This window comes from Rhincodon typus, chromosome 6, assembly GCF_021869965.1.
Source record: "Rhincodon typus isolate 14 chromosome 6, sRhiTyp1.1, whole genome shotgun sequence".
Taxonomy (NCBI): Eukaryota; Metazoa; Chordata; class Chondrichthyes; order Orectolobiformes; family Rhincodontidae; genus Rhincodon; species Rhincodon typus.
Window position 1 is genome coordinate 9,015,929 of NC_063337.1, and position 8,709 is coordinate 9,024,637.

Below are 8,709 nucleotides of genomic sequence, written 5' to 3' on the forward strand. Positions count from 1 at the left end.
ATGAGTTGCTGTTCCTGCAACCTTCGGGTGGCATCGTTGTGGCACTGCAGGAGGCCCAGGATGGACATGTCGTCTGAGGAATGGGAGGGGGAGTTGAAATGGTTCGCGACTGGGAGGTGCAGTTGTTTATTGCGAACCGAGCGTAGGTGTTCTGCAAAGCGGTCCCCGAGCCTCCGCTTGGTTTCTCCGATGTAGAGGAAGCCACACTGGGTACAACGGATGCAGTATACCACATTGGCAGATGTGCAGGTGAACATCTGCTTGATGTGGAAAGTCTTCTTGGGGCCTGGGATGGGGGTGAGGGAGGAGGTATGGGGGCAGGTGTAGCACTTCCTGCGGTTGCAGGTAAAAGTGCCGGGTGTGGTGGGGCTGCAGGGGAGTGTGGAGCGGACAAGGGATTCACGGAGAGAGTGGTCCCTCCGAAAAGCAGATAAGGGTGGGGACAGAAAGATGTCTTTGGTGGTGGGGTCGGATTGCAGATGGCGGAAGTGTCAGAGGATGATGCGTTGGATCCGGAGGTTGGTGGGGTGGTACGTGAGGACAAGGGAGATTCTTTTTTGGTTCTTATTGTGTGGACGGGGTGTGAGGGGTGAGTTGCGGGAGGTGTGGGAGACATGGTTGAGGGCGTTCTCGACCACTGACGGGGGGAAGTTACGGTCCTTGAAAAACGAGGACAACTGAGATGTACGGGAGTGGAATGCCTCATCCTGGGAGCAGATGCAGCGGAGGCGAAGGAATTGGGAATAGGGGATAGCATTTTTGCAGGAGGGTGGGTGGGAGGAGGAATATTCTAGGTAGCTGTGGGTGGTAGTCAGTGGGCTTGAAATGAATATCGGTTTCTAGGTGGTTGCCCGATATGGAGACAGAGAGGTCCAGGAAGGGGAGAGAGGTATTAGAGATGGTCCAGGTAAACTTAAGGTTGGGGTGGAAGGTGTTGTTGAAGTGGATGAACTGTTCGAGCTCCTCGAGGGAGCACGAGGCGATGCCGATACAGTCATCAATGTAACGGAGGAAGAGGTGGGGTTTAGGGCCGGTGTAGGTACGGAAGAGGGATTGTTCCACATAACCTACAAAGAGGCAGGCATAGCTTGGGCCCATGCGGGTACCCATGGCCACCCTTTTTGTCTGTAGGAAGTGGGAGGAATTGAAAGAGAAGTTGTTGAGGGTGAGGACGAGTTCAGCTAAGTGGATGAGGGTGTCAGTGTCGGGCCTGCGGGACAGGAAGAAGCGGAGGGCCTTAAGGCCATCTGCATGGGGAATGCAGGTGTGGAGGGACTGGATGTCCATGGTAAAGATGAGGTATTGGGGACCAGGGAATTGGAAGTTCTGGAGGAGGTGGAGGGCGTGGGTGGTGTCACGGACATAGGTAGGGAGTTCCTGGACCAAGGGGGAGAAAATGGATCTGCATCCTCTGTACCCGGTGTGGCTTCCTCTACATCGGGGAAACCAAGCGGATGCTTGGGGACCGCTTTGCAGAACACCTACGCTCGGTTCGCAATAAACAACTGCACCTCCCAGTCGCGAACCATTTCAACTCCCCCTCCCATTCCTCAGACGACATGTCCATCCTGGGCCTCCTACAGTGCCACAACGATGCCACCCGAAGGTTGCAGGAACAGCAACTCATATTCCGCTTGGGAGCCCTGCAGCCCAATGGTATCAATGGGGATTTCACAAGCTTCAAAATCTCCCCTCCCCCTACCGCATCCCAAAACCAGTCCAGCTCGTCCCCGCCTCCCTAACCTGTTCTTCCTCCCACCTATCCCCTCCTCCCACCTCAAGCCGCACCCCCATCTCCTACCAACTAACCTCATCCCACCCCCTTGACCTGTCCGTCCTCCCTGGACTGACCTATCCCCTCCCTAACTCCCCACCTACACTCACCTTTACTGGCTCCATCCCCACCTCTTCGACCTGTTTGTTTCCTCTCCACCTATCCTCTCCTCTATCCATCTTCTATCTGCCTCCCACTCTCTCCCTATTTATTTCAGATCCCCCTTCCCCTCCCCCTTTTCTGATGAAGGGTCTAGGCCCGAAACGTCAGCCTTCCTGCTCCTATGATGCTGCTTGGCCTGCTGTGTTCATCCAGCTCTGCACCTTGTTGTCTCGGATTCACCAGCATCTGCAGTTCCTACTAACTCTGCCTTTATGTACAGACTGGTTCCGGACAAGCACGGGGTCAGCAGGACTAGAATCACATTAAGTTACGAAGGAAAACAAAACACCTTCTAATTTACAAGTATTGTGAAATCATGACAAAACAAGAGCATGGAAGATTAGTTACGGAACTGTGAGTTACATTAATCTGATGCAGTACACTAATGACATGTTCCACTCTCATTTGTATATTGTTACCCAATAATAGAACATTTTATTGTCAATACACTCTAACTGAAAATACTTCACAGATCTTGGAAAGAAATCAGACTAAAAATTCAATTTCCTTATTTGGGACTTACTTGAGTTTTTATTAGCTCCAAGGCCTTCTTGCATGCAATATAGTGTTGAATGGAGATATTGAAAATGATCAGGGTTTTTGGTGGAGTTAATAGGGAGACTTAATTTCTCATGGAAGTTAATCAGTGGAGACAGATTTAGGATAACACCAAAAGAAGCAAAGGGAAGGGAGGATTTTGTTTTGGTCAGTTGTTGTGAAACAATGGCGCAAACAGATTCAAAAATACATTTCAGAAAGGAAATGGTAAATACCCGAAAAGGAGAAATTTGGAGGGCTGTGCGGAAAGAGCAGGAGAAGTGAGACTTAATTAGATAGCTCACCTGAAGAGACACAGCGGGACAAATGGCCTTTTCCCATGTTGTACGTGTGAATACAATTTCACTCAGTACAGCAGGTGATAACTAAATGGAGTAAACGTAATTTGGCAAATAGAAGCTACAACACATTATCTTTCACACTATAGCATTTTGAACACACAAAACAATAATTATACTTCTATTTTTCTGCTTCATATGTTATTCCAATTGTTCAGTAATCTGTAAGTACAAAATGTCACAGAGTCATTAGCGATATATAGCACAGAAACAGACCCTTCAGTCCAACTGATCCATGCTGACCAGATATCCTAAATTAATCTAGTCCCATTTGCCAGCATTTGGCCCATTATCCCTCTAAGCCCTTCCTATTCATGTACCCATCCAGATGCCTTTTAAATGTTGTAATTGTACCAGCCTCCACCACTTCCTCTGGCAGCTCATTCCATACACACAGCATCCCCTGCATGAAAAAGTTGCCCCTTGGGTCCCTTTTAAATCTTTCCCCTCTCACCTTAAACCTATGCCCTCTAGTTTTGGACTCCCCTACCCTGGGGAAAAGACCTCGACTATTCACCCTATCCATGCCCCTCATGATTTTATAAACGTCTATAAGGTCACCCCTCATCCTCCAACTCTTCAGGGAAAATAGCCCCAGCCTATTCACCCACCGTCTAAAGCTGAAACCCTCCAACCCTGGCAACATCCTTGTAAATCTTCTCCCCGTAAACAGAAAAGCTACATTTTATAGAGCACCTTGATTTGTCTCAGGGCATCTCAATTTGTTTTATAAACTAATAAAACACTTCTGAAATTGGTACCTCTTGCAACTTAAGAAATGCAGCAGCCAATTTGCATACAGCAAGTTTGAATCAGCAGCAGCGTATTAATTTGCTTAAGCGACATTGGTTCAGGAATAAATATCGACAAGACCCCAGGGAGAATTCTCCTCTCTACTTCGAGCAGGGCTGATGAGGCTGGCTTGTTAAGTATATTCAAGGCTGAGATAAACAAATTTTTAACCAGAAAGGAATCAAGGGTAATGGGGAAAGGCAGGGACACAGGGTTGAGGATTATCAGATCAGCCATGATCTTATTGAATGATACAGCAGGCTCAATGGGCTGAATGGCCTATTTCTGCCCCTACATCTTATGGGCTAATGGAAGCAATGGCATGCGGTAGTCCATGCCCTGCGGCTAGGGCTTGGTTTAACATCCTATTCAGCATCTCTAACAATGTAGCACTCCCTTTGCGAGTGCCAGTCGAGTCTGCTCTGCTCAGAACCCTGAGGCAGGACTTGAAACCAGAATTTGATCATTCAGGAGTACAAGTGCTACCCTCTGACTTGTGCCTGACCCAGTACGATAGAAATCTATTTTACATGCTCTTTCATCTCACAGGCTGCCACATTTGACAACAATAAAACGTTTCACCAAAGTCAAGCTTTCATCAACACCTCACCGCTCCATCATGCTCTATGGCTGTGAGACATGGATCTTCAGAGCAAAAAGATAAACAAAACGTCCTCAGCTCTCTGACAAAATGTTGTAAGCAAGCAGGCAACAACGGTGATTGAATGTGAGAATTAGATGACAAATCAATATGGAAACATTTGTGTTTTAACACCAACAATATTGAGAGGGTGTTGAGTGGATGGCCACAAATAGATTTATCTATAGTACACTAGTACTAGTGGCCTCAGAAGATTTATCACACAGTACAGGGAAGATTTAATAGAATTGCTCAAAATTATGAAGGGTTTTGATGGATTAAGCAGGGCGAACCTGTTTCCACTGGCAGAAGAATCGGTAATCACTCATTTACATAATTGGCAAAAGAACCACAGGGGAAATGAGGAGATGTTTTTATAAGCAGTGAGTTATTGTGACCTAAAATGCCTGAAAGGATGGTGAAATCAGATTGAATGATAAACATTTGGGAGTGGAATGTTAGATATACTTGGAACAGAAAGATTTGCAGGGCTCAAGAGAGCCAATAATTAGGCAGCTCTTCAAAGGAACCAGTACAAAAATCATTGAATCTTTACAGTGTAGAAGCAGGTCATTCAGCCCATCAGGTCCACACTGACCCTTTATAGAGCATCCTACCCAGACCCACCCCACCCCAGTAATCCTGCATTTCCCATGGCTAACCCACTCAGCCTACACATCTCTGGACACTATGGGCAACTCTTCATAGCCAATCCACCCAACCTGCACACCTTTGGACTGTGGGAAGAATGCGGAGCACCCGGAGGAAACCCACGCAGACACAGGGAGAAAGTGCAAACTCCACCCAGACAACGATCCAAGACTGGAATTGAACATGTGTCCCTGAAACTGTGAGGCAACAGTGCTAACCACACAGCCACCACGGCACTCATAAGGGGTTGGATGGCCTTCTCTGGTGATGTAAGCTTTGTGATGAATTGTAGACACTGTGGCAGAAGTGCCAGATAAAGAGAGAGAGAGAGAGAGACGGTAAGATTGCAGGCTATACAGGTGAAATTACTAGCGTTGTCCACCAGCAAAAACAATGTAAAATCATACAGCACTTCAACACATCAACTTTTCTCATACCATAGTCCCAAGAAAGGCAATTGAACATAGGAACAGGAGTTGACCATTCAGCCCTTTGAACTCTTCTACCATTCAATGATTATTGCTGATCTATGGTCTAACTCTGTATATTTGCCTTTAGCCCATAACCCTTAATACTTTAGTTTAACAGAAAAAAATTCTGCTTCATATTTAAAATTAACAACTGATCCTGCATCCTTTGCCATTTCTGGAAGACAGTTCCAAACATCTGCCTCCCTTTGTGTATAAAAGTGCTTCCTGAATGATCTGCCCCTAATTCCCAGACTACACACACTGGTTCACCTAGAGAGGTGATGGTCTATAGATATTATTGTTTCAAGATTAATCTAGACACCCAGGCAATGTTCTGGGGACCTGGGTTCAAATCCTGCCATGGCAGATGATGGGATTTGAATTCAATAAAAATTTGGAATTAAGAGTCTACTGATGATCATGAAACCATTACCGATTGTTAACAATAGTCAATCTAATCACTGTCCTTGAGAGAAGGAAATACTTAGTGTGGTCTACATGTGACTCCAGACCCACAGCAATGTTTTTGACTGTTAACTGCCCATTTGTCAATTGAGAATGGGCAATGAATGCTGGCCTGACCAGTGATGCCCACATCCTGTGAATTAATCAAAAAAAGCTCCGAAATTAGTGGAAATAGTTTATCTTTATCTACCCTATCTTTTCATGTGAATGTCTTGAAGACTTTGATAAGATCACCCTTTAACCTTCTAACTTCTCAAGAAAGAAGGCCTAATTTTATAATCTGTTCTCATAACGTAACTCCTCAAGTCCAGGTATCATTCTTGTAAACTTACATTGTTCTCCTTCTAGGGCCAATATTTCCTTCCGAATGTGTGTTGCTCAGATCTGCTCACAATACGTGGACACAGAGCAGCAACTTCATGAAAAGTGACTAAAGATAATTAAGCCATTTTTTGTAGATCACAAAGGTAGTAACAAAAAACTTGAGGCCTCAATGGCTTTGGACAGGAGCTGAAAGATAGTGATAAGAAACAGAGATAGTTCCAACATGGAACAAAAACAAAGTTGCTGGAAAAGCTCACCAGGTCTAGCAGCACCTGTGAAGGAAAAAACAGAGTTAATGTTTCAGGCCCAGTGACCCTTCCTCAGAACAGATATTGAGGAAGGGTCACCAGACCTGAAACGTTAACTGTTTTATCCTTCACAGATGCTGCCAGACCTGCTGAGCTTTTCCAGCAACTTTATTTTTGTTCCTGATTTACAGCATCCACAGTTTTTTCAGATTTTATTTAGTTCCAACATGGATTGGATTTCTTACCATGTAGATCTGATTGATTATAGGAACCAGAAGCATGTAAATTCAACTTCCATGAACTTGAGCATATAATCTTGGATGGTACCTTGGTGAAATTCTGAAGGAACTCTGCACAGAGGTTCAACAAAGGCTCTGTCTATCCTTTGAAATGGCATGCAGAGTCACATGGCACTGTTCAAAGAAGGGTAGGGAAGGGAACCAGTGGCCTGGTCAGTAGTTATCCCTCACAACATCATCAAGAAACTGGTGAACAGGTAATTTATCACATTGCTACTTATTGGAGTTTGTTGTTCATAAATCATCTGACAGCTTTCCAACAGTGCTACAGCAACTACTCTTCACAGAAGCACTTCACTAACAGTACATTTATTTTGGGGTATCTTGAGATCATGAAGAGACGATTGGAATGCAAGAATTCCTTCCGCGATATGTAAATTTTCAATTATAAAGCAATTAATCTCTCTCCCTCTTGCTTCAGGTACTGTGCCCTGAAAGACCATAGGCAATTTTGATATCACTTTAAGAGAATATGCAAATGCTTGAGGAATCATGATGACAAGCATCAGGTGACTAGCCATGATTTAGCAGCGTGCATGAGTAATTGTGCTTGTTGCGTGAATAATGGTGATGGCTAAACTGGCAACCATTGATTTCCATTAAGAGATAACAAGGTCCTAGACCCTTCTGCAGAAAAATTTTTCTGCAGAAGGGTCTAGGCCCGAAACGTCAGCTTTCCTGCTCCTCTGATGCTGCTTGGCCTGCTGTGTTCATCCAGCTCTACACCTTGTTATCTCAGATTCTCCAGCATCTGGCGTTCCCACTATCTCTGAATTGATTTCCATTAGAATGTTATGCTTAGTAAAATGGTTTGTCATTACCTTCTACAGTAGACTGACCAGGAGACTCACCTTCTAATTGCAGAACAGCAATCAAACACCCAATTTTATCTCTGGTGATGTTTATAGTGGGGGTGGTATTGCAGGGGCAAGAGACCCAGTATATCCAGGTTTGTGAAAGGAACACAGTCAGGTGATTGATTCTAAGCCAGAGTGACAACATTCAACCTGCTAATGAGATATGCTCCAAACGCTTGCGAGACGCTAATGGCTGACAAAGTGGGTACTGAGGTAAGGAAGCTAAAGCTAAGATAACTGAACAAAAACTTGATTGGTGTTTTGGTAAAAAAATGGCCCTTCAAGCTCACTAATCTCCATGTGAAATCTTTTTTTACCCATGAATTGCTGGAGCAATTAAGTTCCATTTTACATGCTCTGTTCTTTAGATTTTGTTTCTAACTTCCTGAGTATATGTCAACTCACTGAACTTTCTTTTTCCACTCTAATGAAGGTTAAATGCATTCAGACTGAATATAAACTAAAACATTAACAGACTACCCTATCATCTGGGATACACTATAAAACTGCCAGCATGGTGGCTCAGTAGTTAGCACTACTGCCTCACAGTGTTAGGGACCCAGGTTCAAATCCACCTTCAGGTGACTGTCTGTGTGGAGTTTGCATGTACTCCAAGCATGAGTATGGGTTTCCTCCAGGTGCTCTGGTTTCCTCCCACAATCCAAAGATGTGCAGGTTAGGTGGATTGACAATGCTAAACTGTCCCATGGATGTGAGGCTAGGTGGATTAGCCATGGAAAAGCAGGGTTACAGAGATTGGGTGGGATGCTCTTTGGAGGGTTGGCGTGAACTTAACGGGTTGAATGGTCTGCTCCCACACTGTAGGGATTCTATGACTTTGGTTGTAATAGTTTGAAAAATATATGAACAATACTGATAAGCTGTTATGGACCAGACCTGACCCCCTCAAAATATATTAAAAAGGTAACCTAGACCTTAACTTTTTCTTATTTCAAAAGTAAATGCAAGGAGCTATGTTCTAGATGCAACTCAACTGATCAAAATACTCAACGTGAAGCAAAACACAATTTATTGAAATATTATAGTTAAAATACCACAAAAGAAAGAGCAACTTGGCCCTACTTAACTATTGGTAATCTTAAGAGAATAATAGATTACTTTACTACTAAA